The 22,223-nt window shown below is 37.0% G+C and overlaps 1 pseudogene; it reads left to right on the top strand.

The window, feature by feature from the left end:
* The window catches only part of LOC109260147 (MARCKS-related protein-like), a 34,388-nt pseudogene extending 28,045 nt beyond the window's left edge, over positions 1–6,343 (top strand).
* The last annotated feature ends 15,880 nt before the right edge of the window (positions 6,344–22,223 follow it).

The following is a 22,223-nucleotide window of genomic DNA, read 5'->3' as shown; positions in this document are numbered from 1 at the left end:
GTGGTGTATAACTGGAGTTGGTGGGCGGGGCCACAGTCAGACCTGATGTCTGCCCCCAGCGCACTGCTGGGGCCACTGTCAGACTGGTGTGTGCCTTCTCTTCCCCTCTCCTAGGGGCGGGATTCACTGTGGGGTGGCGTGTCCCGTCTGGGCTACTTGCACACTGCCACGCTTGTGGTGCTGGGGATCTGGCGTATTAGCTGGAGTGGGTAGGCAAGGTGCATGGGGGCAGGAGGGGCAGGCTTAGCTCACTTCTCCTTAGGTGATCCACTTCAGGAGGGGCCCTGTGGCAGCGGGAGGGAGTCAGATCCGCTGCCAGAGGTTTGGCTCCACAGAAGCACAGCGTTGGGTGTTTGCGCGGAGCAAGCAAGTTCCCTGGCAGGAACTGGTTCCCTTTGGGATTTTGGCTGGGGGATGGGCGAGGGAGATGGCTTTGGCGAGCACCTTTGTTCCCCACCAAACTGAGCTCTATCATCCGGGGGCTCAGCAGCTCTCCCTCCCTTTGTCCTCCTGCCTTCCCGCTTTCCGAGCAGAGCTGTTAACTTATGACCTCCCAGATGCTAAGTCGCGCTTGCTGTCGGAACACACTCCGTCCAGCCCCTCTGCTTTTGCCAGCCAGACTCGGGGGCTCTGCTTGGCCGGCAGGCTGCCCCTCCATCCCAGCTCCCTCCTGCCAGTCCATGCAGTGCGCACCGCCTCTCCGCTCTTCCTACCCTCTTCCATGGGCCTCTCATCTGTGCTTGCCTCCAGTGACTCAGTTCTGCTAGTCTTCTGGTGGTTTTCTGGGTTAGTTAGGCAGATGTAGGTGGAATCTAAGTGATCAGCAGGACGCGCGGTGAGCCCAGCGTCCTCCTACGCCGCCATCTTCCTGGACCCATAAGAGACTTTTATTTATTTATTTATTTTTTATTTTTATTTTTTATTTTTTATTTTTTTATTTTTTATTTTTTATTTTTTAATATATGAAATTTACTGTAAAATTCGTTTCCATACAACACCCAGTGCTCATCCCAAAAGGTGCCCTCCTCAATACCCACCACCCACCCTGCCCTCCCTCCCGCCCCCCATCAACCCTCAGTTTGTTCTCAGTTTTTAACAGTCTCGTAAGAGACTTTTAAATACAGAGAACAAACTGAGCATTGCTAGTGGGGTGCTGGGTGTGGGGGATGGGCCAATGGGTGATGGACATTAAGGAGGGCACTTGTGGAGCACTGGGTGTTATATATAAGTAATGAATCACTAAATTCTATTCCTGAAATCATTATTATACTATATGTTAACTAACTTGGATTTAAATATAAAAAAATGAAATGGTTAGAAAAAAAAGAAACTAATTCTAGGTTCAAGGACATACATAGGCTCAAGGTAAAGGCAAGGAAAAATTATTTCATGCAAATTGCACGTAACCAAAACAGATCAGGAGTGGCAATACCTACTTCAGGCTAAGTAGACTTTAAGTCAAAAACCATCTCTAGAAACAAAAGTAAATACGCATTGATATATGGATCAATTCAACAGGAAGATATAACAAAGGCAAATACATATGCATCAAATATCTGGGCACCTAAGCATATAAAGCAAATATTGACAGATCTCAGAAGAGAAATTGACAGCAATGCAATAATTGTAGCAGATTTCAATGCCCCACTTTCAATAATGGATATAACATCTAGACAGAAAATCAATAAACAGCTGACTTAATACCAAATGTACCAAACAGACATATACAGAATCTTTCACCTAACAGCAGAATAATGCACATTCTTCTCAAATGTACATGGAACATCTCTAGGATAGATCATATGTTATGTCAAGAAACAACTCTTAATAAATTTAAGATCAAAGTCATACCAAGTATCTTTCCAACCACAATGAAATGAATCCAGAAACCAATATCAGCAAGAAAATGGAAAAATTCAAATACATGAAACTAAAGGACATACACTTGAACAATCATTAGATCAAATAGGAAATCAAAAGAGAATTGAAATAATTTCTTGAGACATGCCAAAATACAGTATACTAAAATGTATGGGATGCAGCAAAAGCAGTACTAAGGGAGGGTTTTATAGTGATTAATGCCTACATTAAAAAAGAAAGATATCATATAAAACAGCCCAAGTTTACACCTCAAGGAAATAGAAAAGAAGAACAAATTAAGCCCAAAGTTAGAAGAGGGAAGGAAAGTCAGAGAATGGAAAAAAAACAGTAGAGAAAAATCAACAAAACTATGAGTTGTGATTTTAAGAAAATAAAATAGACAAATTCATAGCTAGACTAGGAATAAAAACAGAGAGTTCTCAAATAAACAAAAGCAGATATGAAATAGGAGACATTTCAATTGATGCCTGAGGAATAAAAATGACCATAAGAGCCTATTATGAACAATTGTATGTCAACAAATTAGATAACAGGGAAAAAATGGATAAATTAACATACAACTTACCAAGACTGAATTAAGAAGAAATAGAAAGCCTGAACAGACCAATAACAATTAAGAAAATTGAAGTAGTAATTTAAAAAACCTCCCAAGAAAATCTCCAGAATAGATGGCTTAATAGCTGAATTCTAACACACTTTCAAAATAATTAATATCTATCCTTCTCAAACTCTTCTAAAAAAACAGTAAAGGGAATACTTCCAAACTCACTGTATGAGGCCAGCGTCGTCCTGATACAAAAGTCAGAAAAAGACAATATAAGAAAACTACAGGCCAATATCTCTGATGAAAGTAGATGCAAAAATCCTCAATAAAATACCAGCAAGCCAAATTCAACAACACATTAAAAAGATTATATACCATGACCAAGTGAAATTTAATCATGAGATGCAAGGTTGGTATACATCTGTAAATCAATGTGATGAACCACATTAATAAAAGATTAAAACTATATGATAATCACAATATATGTAGAAAAATTTGGAAAAGTTCATAATCATTCATGATAAAAACTCTCAATACAATGGGTATGGTAGGAACTTACCTCAACACAGTAGAAGCTATTTATGAAAGCTCCACAAATAACATAATCAATGGGGAAAAACAGAAAAATTTTACCTCTAAGGTCAGTACAAGGCAATAATACCCATTTTCACCACTTCTATTCAATATAGTACTGGATGTACTAGCAAAAGCAATTAGACAATGAAAGGAAATAAAAGCATCCAATTCTGAAAGAAAGAAGTAAAATTATCTGTAGATGACATGATCTTATATGTGGAAAACTCTAAAGCCTTCATTAAAACAATTCTTAGACTTAATAAGCAAATTCAGTAAAGTTGGGGGACACAAGGTCAATGTGAAAAAATAATCTATATTTCTTTACACTATAAGTGATCTATTCAAAGAGGAAATCAAGAACACAATCCCATTTACAATAGCATCAAAAAGAATAAAATACTTAGGAATAAATTTAACAAAGGTACACTGAAAAGCAAAACATTGATGAAAGAAAAGAGCAAAACACTGATGAAAGAAATTGAAGGCACAAATAAACATAGATATCCCATATTTATGCAACAGAAGAGTATTGTTAAAATGTCCATACTACCCAAAGTGATCTATAGATTCAATACAATCCATAACAAAATTCCAATGTCATTTTTCACAGAAATAGAGCAAACCTAAAATTTGTATGGAAGTACAAAAGATTCTGAATATCCAAAGCATCTTGAGAAAGAAGAATAAAGTTGGAAGCATCATATTTCCTGATCTCAAATTATAATCTATAGTAATCAAGATAGTATGGTACTGATATAAAAACACATTGAGAAATAGAACATAATACAGAGCCTGGAAATAAACTCAAGCATATATGGCCAGTAAATTTTCAACAAGGGTGTTAAGAATACACAATGGGGAAAGGATAGGCTCTTCAAATGATGCTGGGAAAACTAAAAATCTACATGTAAAAGAATAATACTGGACCTGTAGATTACCATACAAAATAATCAATTTTCTTAAGTTTATTTATTTATTTTGAGAGGGGGGAGTGAGGATCAGAGAGAGAGAGAGAGAGAGAGAGAGAGAGAGAGAGAGAATCCCAAGCAAGTTCCGTGCCGTCAACACAGAGACCTGTGTGGGGCTCAATCTCACGAACTGTGAGATCATGACATGAGCTGAAATCAAGAGTCTAATGCTTAACTGACTGAGCCACCTAGGGGCCCCCCAAATAAACAATTTAAAGTGGATTAAAGATTTAAATGTAAGACCTAAAACCATAAAACTAGAAAAAAACATAAGGAGAAATTCCGTTGACACTGGTCTTGACAATAAGTTTTTGGATACAACAACGAAAGCTCAGGCAACAAAAGCAAAAATAAACAAGTGAGACTACATCAAATGAATAAGCTTAGGCATAGCAAAGAAACTTTCCTGACTCAGGAAATTGATGAAAGCAAATATATTGTATTTTCAATTGCTTCAATTGTTTCATAATTTAATTTTTTTCCATAGCCCCTGATTTGCAAATAACTGCTTGGAAGTCTCCTGTGACTCTTAGAAATAAATCCCCATAGGCTTGTTTAGCAGAACCATATTAAAACTGAACATAGAAGAGACCAATTATAATTTATTAGGCTAATTGACAAATATAAATCTTATTATAACTTTCTTCCCTTGCACAAATACATAGTGTAAGGAATGTTTGTAGTTTTTGGACCTGGTATTAAGCTTCTAGGAGGCCAGATATGAAGAAGTATTTCCCACATGACCTTATTAAGAAAGGTTGTGAAAAAAGATTTATACCAACAGCTGGAAAGCCTGGTTTTTGTTTTGTTTTGAACTTTATTGTCTTAGAACAGCTTAGCTGTATAGACTAGTGGTTGGATTGAAAAATTAAATGTAATAAAATCCAGAAAAAGACATTAGATTGCCCATTTTAATTGATGTTCTCTCACCCTAGTCATTATGCACTCTAATTAGCTTTGCAGTATGATGCTGTCTGAATGGACTAAAAATAGAATCCTACAGTAGTTTCTGCTCAGACCCTGACTACATCCTTGGAAACTCTCATCCATTAGGCTTGGGTTCTTCACTTTCTGTGGGTTCTTCAGATACGGTGAGGATTTGAAGAAGTTGAGAACTACTTATTTACTCCAACAAAACTGCAGATCCATTAGTTAGCTGAGATGTGGAACAGATCCTACCTGTGCTTGGTGTCAGTTGGCTGACTTTGGGCTTGTTGCTCAGCCCATCTGTACTGCCACTTCATCATAGTTCTGAAGGTTAGACACCTAAAATTAAGGTGTTAGCAGGGCCATGGTCCTTTCAAACCTCAGGGGGAGGATTCTTTCTTGTATCTTCCAGGTTTTGGTAGCCCCAGACATTCCTTGGCTTGTGAATGCAATCACCCCAATCTCTGCCTCTGTCATCACATATCCCTGTGTTTATCCTCACATTTTTACATTTTTCTTCATACTGTTTATTGAATAAATGATATTGCTTACTATGAAATCTTTTACATGAACCCGTGTTACCCTGGCATGAAAACTTTCTATTGTTAACCAGGAAGTTCATTCAAAATTGTTACCTTCTCTGTGTTAGTCATGTTAATAATCACTTTCATAGAAAATTAACTGTAGTTTCAAACATTAAGTTAGAATGGCTACAGAAATGGATGCAGAGAGCATACAAATTGTATTCTGAGCTACAGATTAAATTATACATTGATGAATTTCATGTGATCTTAATATATGAAGAGGAATGTTAATATCTCTAAAACCTTATAGAGGCATGACCATTTGAAATCAATATGAAGGCTCCACTGAATTATACTTTTCACTTTTTTTCCTAAAACAGACAAATGATGAGAAATGGCAGTAACTTGGGATAACCAAAATACTGAACTGAAATATAATTTTTGAAAAGGACATTCAGCAACAAATCTAGAAAGATCTTTTCATTCTTTTTTGAGCGATCTGCTTGAGAAAGTTTTCCCATCAGAGTTTTATCAGGAGGGGAAGTCAGCTGGGAGAATAATTGATTCAACCAAGGGTTTACTTAGTCAATTTCCAATTATTCAATGGTTGAAAATTTGACTCCTAGATCATCAATGCCTAAACTTTCTGATTGGGCTGTTTTCTTACCGACTCTAGTGTTTGAGGGTAAGTTTTCTCTGGGATTTGGAGCAGTATGCCTTGTGTCTGAGATCTTTAAGCTTTATTTGAGTTTTGTTTTCAGACCTTGGTTTTTGTTTTTATCTGTAAATGTATTCATTTGGCCTTCAGTGTGACTCCTTTTCAGAACTGGATTATTATTGATGGAACTGTGCTAGCCTTTGGTCTGACTCCTTTTAGGAGCCAGATTGTTCTTGCTGGAACTTTGCCAGTTGGAAATGTGTAGGCCTTTGGTCTGACTCCTTCTTAAGATTGGACTGTTTTGGTTGGAACTGTACCTGTTGGAAATGCACTAGCTTTTGATTCAAGTCCTATCTAGGATTGGACTGTTCCTACTGGAACTGTGCTGGTCTTTGGTCTGATTCATTCTGGGACCAGGCTGTTCCTAGAAAATCTCCAAGAAATGGGATTCCAGTCATCAAAATGTTTTGATCCCACCTCTCCTTTCTGAGACTCCAGCCAGTTTTATGGTTAAAACCTATGGTCCCTGGGCATTATATACTTTTATACTTATTATTATAATACTATATTATTATACTTTTATAATTAAGTGGAGTAACTTAGCCAGAAGTTCTTTTTTTCTTCGTTTTTACTCTTTAAGTTTTTATTTAAATTTCAGTTAACATACAGAGTAATATTAGCTATAGGTGTACAATTAAGTCATTAAACACTTACCTACCATACTCAGTGCTCATCACAAGTGCACTCCTTAATCCCCATCACCTATTTAACCCACCTCCCTCTGGTAACCATCAGTTTGTTCTCTAGAGTTAAGAGTCTGATTCTTGGTTTGTCTCTCTCTCTCCCTTTTTCCTCTTTGATTCTATCTTTTGTTTCTTAAATTCCACATATGAGTGAAGTCATATGGTATTTTTCTTACTCTGACTGATTTTGCTTAGCATAATACTCTAGCTCCATCCATGTCATTGCAAAGAGCAAGATTTCATGATTTTCATGGCTAATATTCCATTGTGTGTGTGTGTGTGTGTGTGTGTGTGTGTGTGTGTGTGTGTGTATCTTCTTTTCCATTAATCAGCCAATGGAAACTGGGGCTCTTTCCATAATTTGGCTATTGTTGATAATGCTACTATAAAGGATTTCATGTATCCCTTTGAGTTAGTATTTTTGTGTTCTTCAGGTAAATACCTAGTAGTGCAATTGCTACTATTTTTAACATTCTGAGGAAATTCCATAATGTTTTCCACAGTGACTGCACCAGTTTACATTCCTACCAACAATGTAAGAGGGTTCCCCATTCCCCACATCCTCACCAACACCTGTTGTTTCTTGTGTTGTTAATTTTAGCCATTATGACTGGTATGAGGTGATATTTCATTGTAGTTTTGATTTGTATTTCCCTGGTGATCAATGATGTTGAGCATCTTTTCATGTGTTGTTGGCTATCTGTAGTTCTTTGGAAAAATGTCTATTCATGTCGTCTGCCCATTTCTTAACTGGATTATTTGTTTTTTTAGGTGTTGAGTTTGATAGTAGTTCTTTGTGGATTTTGGATACTAACCCTTTATCAGATATGTCATTTGCAAATATCCCATTCTTCAGTGTGCCTTTTAATTTTGTTGTTTTCTTCACTGTGCAGAAGCTTTTTATCTTGATGAAGTCATAGTAGTTTATTTTCATTTTTTTTTCCCTTGCCTCAGGAGACATACTAGTAAGAAGTTACTATGGCCAATGTCAAAAAAGGTTATTGCCTATGTTCTCCACGATTTTGATGGTTTCCTGTCTCACATTTAGGTCTTTCATCCATTTTGAATTCATTTTTGTGCGTGGTGTAACAAAATGGACCAGTTTAATTCTTTTGCATGTTGCTGTTCAGTTTTCCTAACATCATTTGTTGAAGACACTGCATTTTTTCCATTGGATATTATTTCCTGCTTTCCCAAAGATTAATTAAACATATAGCTGTAGGTTCATTTTTTTGGATTTCTGTTATGTTTTATTAACCTATGTGTCTATTTTTGTGCCAGTACCATACTGTTTCATCACTACAGCTTTGTAATATACCTTGAAGTCTGGAATTGTGATGCCTCCAGCTTTGTGTTTCTTTTTCAAGGTTGCTTTGGCTATTCTTGGTCTTTTGTGGTTCCATACAAATTTTAGGATTGTTTTTTCTTGCTCTGTGGAAAATGCTGTTAGTATTTTGATAGAGATTGCATTAAATGTGTAGATTGCTTTGGGTAATATAGACATTTTAACAATATTTGTTCTTCTGATCCATGAGAATGGAATGTCTTTCCATTTCTTTGTGTCATATTCAATTTCTTTCATCAGTGTTTTATACTTTTCAGAGTACAAGTCTTTCCCCTCTTTGGTTAGGTTAACTCCTAGGTACCTTGTGGATTTTGGTGTAATTGTAAAGGGAATTGATTCCTTGATTTCTCTTTCTGCTGATTTATTATTGGTGTCTAGAAATGCAACAGGTTTCCGTATGTTGATTTTGTATCCTGAAACTTGACTGAATTCATATATCAATTCTAGCAATTTTTTGGTGGAGTCTTTTAACCAAAAGTAATTTAGAAATTCAGGAAAACTTCCAGTCTCACCAAACTTGTTTCACTCAAATCAAATTAGAAATTCACGGCTTCTCAAGAGAAAAGGAAAAAAAAAAACCTGAATGGTATACTGATTTTAAATGGTACCTTGAGGCTTCCAGATATTTTCAGGATTCTACATTTCTTCTGCAAAATACTATTTCTAAATTAACTGAGGAAAACAATTTTAAAAAGTCAAAATGGCTTCTGAGGCCTCTTTTTTTCCTCTCCAGTCTTCTTTGTCTGTAGACATGTGGTGGCTACCTTGTCTTCAGGCCCTGCCTCTGGCACAATTTTCTTCTATTCTCTCTGCCAAACTTTCCTTGTCTTCTAAATCTTTCCCCACTCACTCATCTCCTGAACCTAGCAAAACCTGTCTCTTTAAATTTTCTGAGGATCACAATAAACCTCAACTTTCTTATGTTCCCTGGTATAAGGCTGAACTGCAAGCCATGGTTAAAGAGTTTCTTAAAGTGACTGAGGGCCTCCATAGATTTGCTAAGAATTTTAGTGTAGCTATTTAAGGTTATCAACCTGGTTTCTCAGATTTATATCAATTAGTACACATGTTTGTTGGTGAGGACCATGTCAAACATTGAATGAAACTAGCCAGAAGGGAACATTCTGAAGAGGATTTAGGGAAACAAACCCCTAAATTTGGCACGATGCTAGATCACTCATTGGAAATTTCCACAGAGAAATTACAGTAGCTTTTTTCTTAAGTTTTCATTTATTTATTTATTTTGAAAGTGGGGGAGGTAGGGCAGAGAGAGAGACAGAATCCCAAGCAGGCTCTGAGCTGTCAACATAGAGCCTGACATGGGGTTCAATCCCATGAATCATGAGATCATGACCTATGCCGGAATCAAGAGTTTGGAGCCACCCCACAGTTTTTTCTAAGCCTGCTGACTGGAACAAAATTCAGCCTTGCACACAAGTCTTATGAACCTGTTCATGACTATTACAATCAACTCCAAATTGTCTTTTAAAGAAAATTTTGGTCTTCCTTTAGATATTGAAACCACCTGGGTAGCATTTAACTCTATGTTCATTAATGGGCTGACTGAGGATCATTCCTTTTTAGTTAAAAGAACCAGCCAATTTGTATCCTAGATGAGTCACCTAAAAGAAAGACCATTCGAATTCTCAATTTTTAACTTCAGCAAATGCAGGCCCCTAAAGGAAACCAAAAACCTTCTAGTTTATGGTATTATTGCAAAGAACCAGGGCATTAAAAAAGAGATTGTTAGAAATTTAAGTGCTCCAGCAACCTTTAGGCCTCTAACCAACTTTTCCAATGTCCTCTTAATTCCCAGTGATGGGGCTCTGAGGAACTATAGGGGTTCTTCCAATCTTCCTTCTTTTTTAAAATGTTTACTTATTTTGAGAAAGAGAGAGAGTGAGAGAGAATGAGCATGAGAGAGCGAGGGAGTGGCAGAGAGAGGAAGACAGAGGATCTGAAGTGGGCACTGTGCTGACAGCACACAGCCTGATGTGGGGCTCAAACTCATGAACAGTGAGATCATGACTTGAGCCGAAGTTGAATGTTTAACCGACTGAGCCACCCAGGCACCCCCAATCTTTCTTCTTAAATGGCTTAGAGAAAATGCTCTCCAGATTGGGAATGAAACTCTCTCCTTGTCTTTATTGACACCAGAGCTACAATCCTGGTGCTTAACCCCACTGCTATAAAGCAGTCCCTTCCTGAGAGTGCTAAAACAGTTCAAGTAGTGGTGGTATTTAATAAACCTCACAGGTTCCGTTCTCTTAACCTATTCCATTCTGCCTAGGCTCTTTGTGGGATACTCACCCTTCTTCTCCTTAATTCCTCCACTACTATTCATTTATTGGCCCCATATCTCATAGAAAACTATCATGCCAGAATTTTTCCCAAAAGGGGGAAACAATTCTATAATTCGACATTAGTAATCAAAATAGCGAACCAGGGGAAATAAATAACACTTCAGCATCTTTTCTATGTTCTATCTCTGATGGCACTATAGCTGAATCTGGGGACACTGATCATTTATACCTATTAGATCAACTACAATACTAATGGGCAAAAATGGACAAAATCCTCAGCTGATATTGCCAGAATCCATAGCGCACCTCCAAGATTCAAATAGATTGCTCAAAATCTCTCTCCAGAATTAATCAATGCCTATAAGTAAAGAAGACCTTGAGGGCATCAAACCCACAATAGATTATAAGGCCCATGGTCTCATTATTCCCTGCATTAGTCCTTGTAACACCGCTATTTTACCTGTGAGAAAACCCAATGGCTGAGGATTGAGGTGTGTCTAGGAGCTCTGAATAAAAACATAACATTGTCATCCCTTGGTACCCGATTGTTCCTAACCACCCCCTACCCCACACTACTGATATCCATTACCACTGAAAGCAAATTTTTCACTGTAATTGACTTATGCAGTGCATTTTTAGTATTCCAGTTGATTAGGGTAGTCAATATCTTTTTGCTTTCACTTGGGAAGAATGGAAATGCACCTGGGCAGTAATGCCAGAGTTTCACAGAGAGTCCTTTTTACTTCTCACAAACCTTAAAAACTGATTTAAATGATAATAAAATTTTCTGCAGCCTCTAATTTGTTACAATATGCAGATAATTTGCTTCTCTACTCCCCTTCTCAAATCTCTTCACAGGAAAATAGCATCCACCTGTTAAACTTTTGGCCTTACAGGACATAAATTCTCCAGAGAACAATTGCAGTTTACCCGGATTCAGGTTAAATACTAAGCGTATTGGATCTTGAAACAAGGACTACATTTGGATCCAGATGAAACACTTCACACCTGCTTAATACTGATAGGTTAACTTTTGACTCCCCATGATAATTTACAAGTAACTCTTCCAGCCAAGGCAGATTTTTCATGGTTTACTAATAGTTCTTATTTATTTTTTCTTTTTTCAAACATTTGTTTATTTTATTTTTTTCAATATATGAAATTTATTGTCAAATTGGTTTCCATACAACACCCAGTGCTCATCCCAAAAGGTGCCCTTCTCAATACCCATCACCCACCCTCCCCTCCCTCCCACCCCCCATCAGCCCTCAGTTTGTTCTCAGTTTTTAAAAGTCTCTTATGCTTTGGCTCTCTCCCACTCTAACCTCTTTTTTTTTTCCTTTCCATCCCCCATGTGTTTCTGTTAAGTTTCTCAGGATCCACATAAGAGTGAAACCATATGCTATCTGTCTTTCTCTGTGTGGCTTATTTCACTTAGCATCACACTCTCCAGTTCCATCCACGTTGCTACAAAGGGCCATATTTCATTCTTTCTCATTGCCACGTAGTACTCCATTGTGTATATAAACCACAATTTCTTTATCCATTCATCAGTTGATGGACATTTAGGCTTTTTCCACAATTTGGCTACTGTTGAGAGTGCTGCTATAAACATTGGGGTACAAGTGCCCCTATGCATCAGTACTCCTGTATCCCTTGGGTAAATTCCTAGCAGTGCTACTGCTGGGTCATAGGGTAGGTCTATTTTTAATTTTTTGAGGAACCTCCACACTGTTTTCCAGAGTGGCTGCACCAGTCTGCATTCCCACCAACAGTGCGAAGGGGTTCCCATTTCTCCACATCCTCTCCAGCATCTATAGTCTCCTGATTTGTTCATTTTGGCCACTCTGACTGGTGTGAGGTGATATCTGAGTGTGGTTTTGATTTGTATTTCCCTGATGAGCAGCGACGTTGAGCATCTTTTCATGTGCCTGTTGGCCATCCGGATGTCTTCTCTAGAGAAGTGTCTATTCATGTTTTCTGCCCATTTCTTCACTGGGTTATTTGTTTTTCGGGTGTGGAGTTTGGTGAGCTCTTTATAGATTTTGGATACTAGCCCTTTGTCTGATATGTCATTGGCAAATATCTTTTCCCATTCCGTTGGTTGCCTTTTAGTTTTCTCGGTTGTTTCCTTTGCTGTGCTGAAACTTTTTATCTTCATAAGGTCCCAATAGTTCATTTTTGCTTTTAATTCCCTTGCCTTTGGGGATGTGTCGAGTAAGAGATTCTTACAGCTGAGGTCAGAGAGGTCTCTTCCTGCTTTCTCCTCTAGGGTTTTGATGGTTTCCTGTCTCACATTCAGGTCCTTTATCCATTTTGAGTTTATTTTTGTGAATGGTGTGAGAAAGTGGTCTAGTTTCAATCTTCTGCATGTTGCTGTCCAGTTCTCCCAGCACCATTTGTTAAAGAGACTGTCTTTTTTCCATTGGATGTTCTTTCCTGCTTTGTCAAAGATGAGTTGGCCATACGTTTGTGGGTCTAGTTCTGGGGTTTCTATTCTATTCCATTGGTCTATGTGTCTGTTTTTGTGTCAATACCATGCTGTCTTGATGATGACAGCTTTGTAGTAGAGGCTAAAGTCTGGGATTGTGATGCCTCCTGCTTTGGTCTTCTTCTTCAAAATTACTTTGGCTATTCGGGGCCTTTTGTGGTTCCATATGAATTTTAGGATTGCTTGTTCTAGCTTTGAGAAGAATGCTGGTGCAATTTTGATTGGGATTGCATTGAATGTGTAGATAGCTTTGGGTAGTATTGACATTTTGACAATAAGATACTAGCAAATAGAATTCAACAGCTTATAAAAAGAATTATTCACCATGATCAAGTGGGATTCATTCCTGGGATGCAGGGCTGGTTCAACATTCACAAATCAATCAATGTGATACATCACATTAATAAAAGTAAAGATAAGAACCATATGATACTGTCAATGGATGCAGAAAAAGCATTTGACAAAATTCAGCATCCTTTCTTAATAAAAACCCTCGAGAAAGTCGGGATAGAAGGAACATACTTTAAGATCATAAAAGCCATTTATGAAAAGCCCACAGCTAACATCATCCTCAATGGGGAAAAACAGAGCTTTCTCCCTGAGATCAGGAACACGACAGGGATGCCCACTCTCACCGCTGTTGTTTAACAGTGTTGGAAGTTCTAGCATCAGCAATCAGACAACAAAAGGAAATCAAAGGCATCAAAATTGGCAGATGAAGTTAAGCTTTCACTTTTTGCAGCTGACATGATATTATACATGGAAAACCCGATAGACTCCACCAAAAGTCTGCTAGAACTGATACATGAATTCAGCAAAGTTGCAGGATACAAAATCAATGTACAGAAATCAGTTGCATTCTTATACACTAACAATGAAGCAACAGAAAGACAAATAAAGAAACTGATCCCATTCACAATTGCACCAAGAAGCATAAAATACCTAGGAATAAATCTAACCAAAGATGTAAAAGATCTGTATGCTGAAAACTATAGAAAGCTTATTAAGGAAATTGAAGAAGATATAAAGAAATGGAAAAACATTCCGTGCTCATGGATTGGAAGAACTAATAGTTCTTATTTAAAGAATGAAATGGTAAATATTGTGTTGGGTATGCTATTATAACTCCTTTTGAAGTCATTGAGATGGCACTTTTACATTTTGGCTCCTTGGGCCCAACAGGCTGAATTATACACCCTTACTTGAGCCTCTTGTACTTTAGCCAAGGCAAAACTGCAAGCATTTATACCATTAGTTGGTGTGCCTTTGGGGTAGCTCATGACTTTGGAATTAGTATTGAAACAATGAGATGTCCTTACCTTCAATAGGAACAATATTAGAAATGCCTATGTCCAAGCATTTATTTGATGCCATACTCTTGTCAGCGCTCTGGCTATTAAGGTTCCAGACTCCATATCCTGGAAGCCAAACTAATCCACCTCACTTATATTTCCAAAGAAAATGTTGCTCTCAAGGATACCAAGAGCCAAATCCCATCATATTACAAGGGGATGTTCTCCCAAATGATAAATTTTAGAAAAAATTGACAAGAGATACCCAACAATTGGCCCCAAAAAGGGAAAAACAACACTGGAAATCTAATAATTGATGGCTCAAGAAAAAGAGAACTCTGGTTTGGACCAAGTAACAATCTGGCCCTACCAGACATCCTAAAATTCCCACTATTTACAACTGTGCATGCATTAAACCATTGATCTACTTACAAAATGATAGCATTCATGAACCAATATTGGTGGGAAAAAGTTAATCAGGATGCAAAAGGTGCCTACTTTGCTTGTTCCACCTGTCCAAAATACAAACCAGGGAATCCAAAAACAGTACAAATGGATTTCACACACCTTTTCCATTTCATGGATGTACATGTTTTAGTCATGGTTTGTATGTTTTCTCACTGGACCAAAGCATTCTCTTGTAGACAGGCCAACACCACTTCCATGGCTAAAATTCTGTTAGAAATGAGTATTCCTGGGGAACCCCTCTTGAACTTTATAGTGATTGAGGAACATATTTTACTGGTCAGGTGCTTTGACAATTGTGTTGTTTGCCTGGTGTTATAACACTTTCATTGTGCCATACCACCCTCAATTCTCAGAGTTAGTCACACTCACTAACAGCACTATTAAGACTTAATTGACAAAATTTGTAGTAACTCTCCAAAATCTTTGGCGCAAAGCCTGGTTACTGGTCCTTCTAAATCTCAGATGTACTCCCTTGGGAACTCATAAACTCTCACCCTTTAAGATAGTCATAGGATGTCCACTGTATTTGGCCCCTGCCTCCTTTTGACCCACAGTTGATAAAGGGAGATATGCTTTAATATTGTAAAGTCTTAATTGTTTCTATTAAAAATAACTATGCTTTGGTAGACTAATCTTTTCACAGTGCACTCCTGGGAGATGACCTTAAGCATGACACCTTGCAACCTGGAGATTATGTCTGTTGTAAAAGACACCTCCATAAACACCCTTCAACCTTGGTGGAAAGCCCCTCATCAGGAACTGCTAACCAACCTGTATGCCATCAAACTCCAGGAAATAGACTCTAGGATTTATGTGACACATCTAAAAAACACCAAACCCTGACTGAACCTGCACACCATTTAGTGACCTGAAAGTAAAGGCTTCCTGGAATTGAGGCAGATGACATCTGATGAGACAGCTTTCCCAAGATATCTGGACTAGGCTTGTATACCTTTTTTTTTCACTGTCACATCTTCTAGCTCTCCTTTGGAAAGAAAATGCTCTTGTCTGCATTCCCCATACTCTTATAAAAGGAGGAAACTTCTCCTATAATTATGGCCTCTTGGAAACAGCATCATCAATGTCTCGTGACAAATTTATTTTTCACTTGTCTTTTCTGAAAGTTTGGAAGTTCAGAGTTCACAAAAGTCTTTCTTTCATCTAAACTTTTAACTAACTTTGGATTCTTATCCAAATTCATGGTCTCTGAATTTACAAGCTTGTAGACTATATTATGAAAACACATATGGTTCTAAACATTCAAGGTAAAAATACTTTGTCTTTGACGTTTTGCTGTTATATAAAAAGTGCACCAGCTATTTCTTCATGTTTATGCCTGTACTGTATCTTCCCAAATGCACTCAGTTAATCCTTTCAGTGTGCTCCTGCAGTATTCACTTTTTGCTTTCATTGCTGCTTTAAGCAGAGACTTCTAGGAGGCCTACACGACTCCAGGTTTACCCTTATAGGGAGAAACTTACTCCCCTAAGTTGTAGTAAGTGCCAATAGATATTTCAGTTGGCTACTTTCAAACGTAGAGTCCTGGTTTAGAACTATCATATATAACTTGGAATTGCTATGCTACTACTGTCCTGTATAATTAAGTTTTGTAGTCTGTTGACTGTTGAACCTTTTTTTTCCGTAGAAAAGATGTACCCAGTAAGATTATGATGCTTCAAGATGATCTCCAATACTTATGACCTTGAGAAGATGTAGACTTTAGATGGGAAGTGCCTGAGAGATTCTCCCTCCTAATCTTCCTCGTTACTCACAAATGGCCTTAAGTGGTTTACTTCTACTACGCACTTTCCCTCTGATGTAGGACATGACAGTCAGAAAAGGTCCTTCCTGGAACTGTGGGAAAAAAAACCCACTAAATATAAAGGACCTGACTCTTGATCAGTGATGCTTTCAAAGAAAGATCTTGATCAAAAGGGGGAAATGTGAAAATTAATAAAGGGAAATCTCACTAAAATAGAGTTGGGAGGTTTGGCATGGGGAGCTCTCACACCCTACCACTCACAGTCAGTTGCAGACCCAACAGGAACGGATCTTGAACCATGGATACTACTTTACTACCCCAGCAGGAGGAAGAAAGGCTTCTTCCTCTACCAGCAACATCTCAGCCAATGAAAAGCCACTATATCTAGAACTCCCAGGTTACTCCAATGAACTTTTTGTTTATAAACAGCTTTCCCAATTCCTCACTTTCTTCTATAAAAGAGCATTCCACTCCTTTGTTGGGTGGACTTGCCTAAGATTTTGTCATAGCTTGCTTTTCCTAGATTGCAATTATCTGCTATTCCTGAATAAACCTACATTTTGCTGGTAAAATAATGGACAGTTTTATTTTTTAAGGTTAAAACAGCACAGCATATGTACAAAAGACATCTTGTGTCATGAGCCACATGATAACACAGGCTGTAGTCAATATCCTTATTTTATACCCATTAGCAGTAACTTCCCATTCCTCTGCCACACACTCCTATCCCTAGGCAACCACTAACCTACCTTCTATTCCTATAGATTTGCATGTTTTAGAGTGGAAGAATACAATATATGGGGCCGATATGTAACATGGATTAGTACTTCATTACTTATTTTTATTTCCATGTAATACTCCATTATATGGATATAAAGTATTTTATTTATCCATTATCAGTTGATGGGCATTTGGGTTGTTTACAGTTTTGTGCTATTTTGAATGATGTTACTATCTAGGAGTGGAACTTGGAGGAACTATCAGACTGTTTTCCAATATAGTTGCAACATTTTACATTCCTATCAGCAATGTATGAAAGTCCAAATTTCTCCCCATCCTTACCAACATTCTTATTTTTTCTTATTTATTATAGCCATCCAGTGAGTGTAAAGTGGTATCTCCCTGTGGTTTTGATTTGCATTTCCCTAATGGCAAATGAAGTTGAGCAACTTTTCATGTGCTTATTGGATATTTGTATATCTTCTTTGGAAAATTTCTATTCAGATCTTCTGCCCATTTTAATTGGGTTATTAGATTTATTATTATTGACTATAATTGCATTTATATATTCTTTATATATTCTGTATACAGTCCTTATCAGATATATTATTTGAAAATATTTTCTCCAATCTAAGAATCTTTTCACTTAAAATTTTTTTAATGTTTTAGAGAGAGAGAGAGAAGGAGGGAGGGAGGGAGGGAGGGAGGGAGAGAGAGAGAGAGAGCGGGGGAGGGGCAGAGAGACAGGGAGACACAGAATCCGAAGCAGGCTCCAGACTCTGAGCTGTCAGCACAGAGCCCAATGTGGAGCTTGAACCCATGAACCATGAGATCATGAACTGAGCCCAAGTCAGATGCTTAACTGACTGAGCCACCCAGGCACCCCACACTTTTTTAAAAGTATTTTTTATTGAGGTAAAATTGGTATCTAAGTTTCAGGTGTACATTATAATTCAACATCTGTATGCACTACAAAGTGATCACCACTAAAAGTCTAGTTACCATCCCTCACAATTGATGGATATAATTGATCCCTTTAGTCTATTTTGCCCACTTCAAACCCCTCTTCCCCTTTGGTAATGACCAATCTATTTTCTATATCAATGAGTTTCTGTTTTGTTTGTTCATTTGTTTTGTTTTTCTTAGATTCTGCATGTGAGTAAAGTCATATGATATTTGTCTTTCTCCATATGACTTATTTCACTTAGCATAATACTTTTAAGGTCCATCCATGTTGCTGCAAATGACAAGATTTTGTTCTTTTTTATGGCTGGGTAATATTCCATTGTGTGTATACATACCACATTTTCTCTATCCATCCACTGATCATCGTTTAGGTTGTTTCCATTTCTTGGCTATTGTAAATAATGTTGCAGTGAACATACGGTTGCATATATGTGCATAGGGGCACAAATCAGTGTTTTTGTCTTGGTATTCTTTGTATAAATACCCAGACATAGAATAGCTGGATTATATGGTAGATCTATTCTTAATTTTTGGAGGAATCTCCATACTGTTTCTATAGTGGCTGCACCAGCCAACATTCCCATCAACAGTGTGTGAAAGTTTCATTTTCTCCACATCCTCTCCAACACTTATTTTCTTTTTACTTTCTTGATGGCATCATTTGAAGCACAAAAGTTGTTAATCTTATGTCCAATTTATCTATTTTCTCTTATGTTGCTTGTGCTGTTGACCACTGACTAAATTCAAGGTCATAAAGATTTACTGTTTTCTCCTTAGAGTTCATAGTTGTAGTTCTTACATTTAGGTTTATAATCTACTTTAGTTTTTATATGTGGTGTGAAGGAGTTTACACTGTTTTTTTGCACGTGGATATCCAGTTCTCTCAGCACCATTTGCTGAAGAGCATCTTCTTTCCCCATTTAACCATCTTGGCACCCTTTCTCAGAAATCAGTTGGTCACAAATGTAATGGCTTATTTCTGGACTTTCAATTGTATTCCACTGATCTATATTTCCATCCTTATGCCAGTTCCACACACATCTTGATTACTGTAGTTTTGGGATACGTTTTGCATTTGGGAAGTTAGAGTCCTCTGTTTTTATTGTCTATTTGCCCTGGATAGAACCTCCAGTACAACAGCAAAATAGATGTTTTGGCAAAAGTAGATGTTTTGTCTGATTCCTGATGTTAGGACAGCATTCAGTTTTTCACCAATAAGTATGATTTTAACTGTGAGGTTTTTGTAGATGGCCTTCATCAGATTGAAGAAGTTTCCTCGTATGCCTACTTTATTATTTTTGTCATGAAAGGATGTTGGATTTTGTGAAATGTTTTTCTTCATCTATTGAAATGATCATATGTTTTTTGTCCTTTATTCTATTACTGTAGTATATTACATTGATTTTGGATTCCAGTAATCTTACATTTCCAGGATAAATCCCATTTGGCTATAATGTACAACCCTTTCAAAATGTTGGATTGTTTGCTAGTATTTTGTTGAGGATTTCTCTATCTATCATCTATCTATCTATCTATCTATCTATCTATCTATCTATCATCAGTCATCTATCCATCAATAGGTATCAGGATCTCTTGAAATGAATTGGGAAAAAAATCCCTCATCTTCTATTTTTTGGAAAATTTTGTGAAGTATTGGTATTAATTCTTCTTGAATTACATTCAGTTGGTGAAGCCATCTAGGACTGGGATTTTCTTTGTGGGTAGTTTTTGGATTAGTAATCTAATCTCTTTGCTTGTTATAGATCTGTACTGCTTGGCTATTTCTTCACAAGCCTGTTTCAGTAGTTTGTATTTGAGAATTTGTCCTTTTCATCTAAGTTATCTGATTTGTTAGCATATAGCTCTTCATATTTTTTGCAGTCTTTTTTACTTGTGTAAAATTGGCAGTAATATCCTTTTTCTTTTTTGTTTGTTTACTAATTTGAGTCTTCACTGTTTTGTTACTGGTCTAGTTTAAAAAATTTAGTTTTGGGGGCGCCTGGGTGGCTTGGTCGGTTAAGCATCCGACTTCGGCTCAGGTCACGATCTCGCGGTCAGTGGGTTCGAGCCCCGCGTCGGGCTCTGTGCTGACAGCTCAGAGCCTGGAGCCTGTTTCAGATTCTGTGTCTCCCTCTCTCTGTGACCCTCCCCCGTTCATGCTCTGTCTCTCTCCGTCTCAAAAATAAATAAACGTTAAAAAAAAATAATAATTTAAAAAATTTAGTTTTGTTAATCTCTGCAAAGAAGCAACTTGTGGTTCTGTTAATTTTCTCTACCGATTTTCTATTCTCTATTTCACTAATTTATGCTCTAAACAGTTTTTTTTTTTTTTTTGCTTGCTTTTGGCTCAGTTTGCTCTTCTTTTTCGAGTTTCTTAAGGTAGAAGTTTAGGTTACTGATTTAAGACATTCCTTCTTTTAAAATATAGGCATTTAGGGGAGCGTGGGTGGCTCAGTTAGTTGAGCATGGACTCCTGTTTTCTGCTCAGATAATGATCTCAGGGTTATGGGTTTGAGCCCCATGTTGGGCTCCACATTCAACATGGAGCCTGCTTAAGATCTTCTCTCTCTCTGCTCCTCTCCCCCTCTCGTGCTCTCACTCTAAAATAAAAATAGAAATAAAAAATAAAAAAATAAAATACAGGCATTTATAACTATAAAATTCCCTTGAGTGACAGCTTTAGCTGCATCCCATACATTTTTTTTCGATTTTCATTCATCTCTAAGTATTTTCATTTCCCCTTGTGATTTCTTCCTTGGCACATATTTAAAGTGTGTTAATTTCCTTCCTGAGCTGCCCAAGTTTTCCTCCTCTATTACTGATTTCTAATATTTTTATTGTAGCCAGAGAATATCTTTTGTATGATTTCAATCTTAAAATTTATTGAAGCTTGTTTTTTTGGCCTAGCATATGGTCTATCCTTAAGAATGTTCCATGTGCTGGGGAGAATATGTGTTCTGTTTGTTTTCTATTTCCTTGATCTTCTGCTTATTCTATCTATCATTGAAACTGGGGCCTTGAAATCTTCCAATATTATTGTTGAATTGTCTTATTTCTCCCTTCAATTCTGTCAGTTTTTGTTTCACCTATTTTGATAGGTTCTTAGGTGCATATGTGTTTAAAATTGTTATATCTTCCTGACAGATTTTCTAATCTTTATGAAATGTACCTTTTTATCTTTAGTAGCATTTGTTTTAAAGTTATTTTGTCTGATATTAATATAGACACTTCAACTCTCTTATGGTTGGTGCTTGCATGATATGTCTATTTCCCATCCTTTATTTTCATCTGATTTGTATCTTTGAATATGAAGTTCTTTTCCTATAGACAGGATAACCATTGGATCAAGTTGGAGCTTGATTTTTTATTCAATCTGACAATCTCTGCCTTTTGACTTGATTATTTAATCCATATCTAATATTGTTACATCTTCCACTTTAATTTTTTCTATATGACTCAGGTCTTTTTTTCTATTCCTACTTTATTGTCTTCTTTTATATTAAGTGGATATGTTCCAGTGTAACATTTTGATTTCTACAATGTTTTAAGTATATTAAAGCTACTTTCTTAGTGGTTTTTCTAAGGCTTATCAAAATTTACTTCATATTTACACTGATCAGTTCCAGTGAAATATATAACCTTTACTCCTATATAGCTCCTTTCCATCCCACCTTTTGTACTATTATTGTTATACCTATTACATTTATACATTACATTTATATGCATATACATTTTTATATATGTCAAACTCAACAATACATAGTTAAAACTATTAGTTTATATGATCTTATATCTTTCAAAACATCTAAGAGGGAAGGTTTATATTCATAGTTTATGTTAATCATCTTATATACTATTTCTGGCTCTCTTCATTTGTTCTTGGGGATTCTAGGTATCATATGGTTTCATTTCAAAGAATTATTTTCATTATTCCCAGAGAGCTTTGTTTCCACCCCCAACAAAAGAATACACATTGATTCATGTGGTTGTTTTCTAAGTCAACTTAAGTGAAGTTCTAAAATTCTCTTGCTCTACCGGCAGCATTAGGTGGCAGA

Source organism: Panthera pardus, unplaced genomic scaffold (genome assembly GCF_024362965.1).
Source record: "Panthera pardus isolate Hobbes unplaced genomic scaffold, ASM2436296v1 HiC_scaffold_27, whole genome shotgun sequence".
In the NCBI taxonomy this organism is placed as follows: domain Eukaryota; kingdom Metazoa; phylum Chordata; class Mammalia; order Carnivora; family Felidae; genus Panthera; species Panthera pardus.
This window is presented reverse-complemented; position numbering and strand designations above follow the sequence as displayed.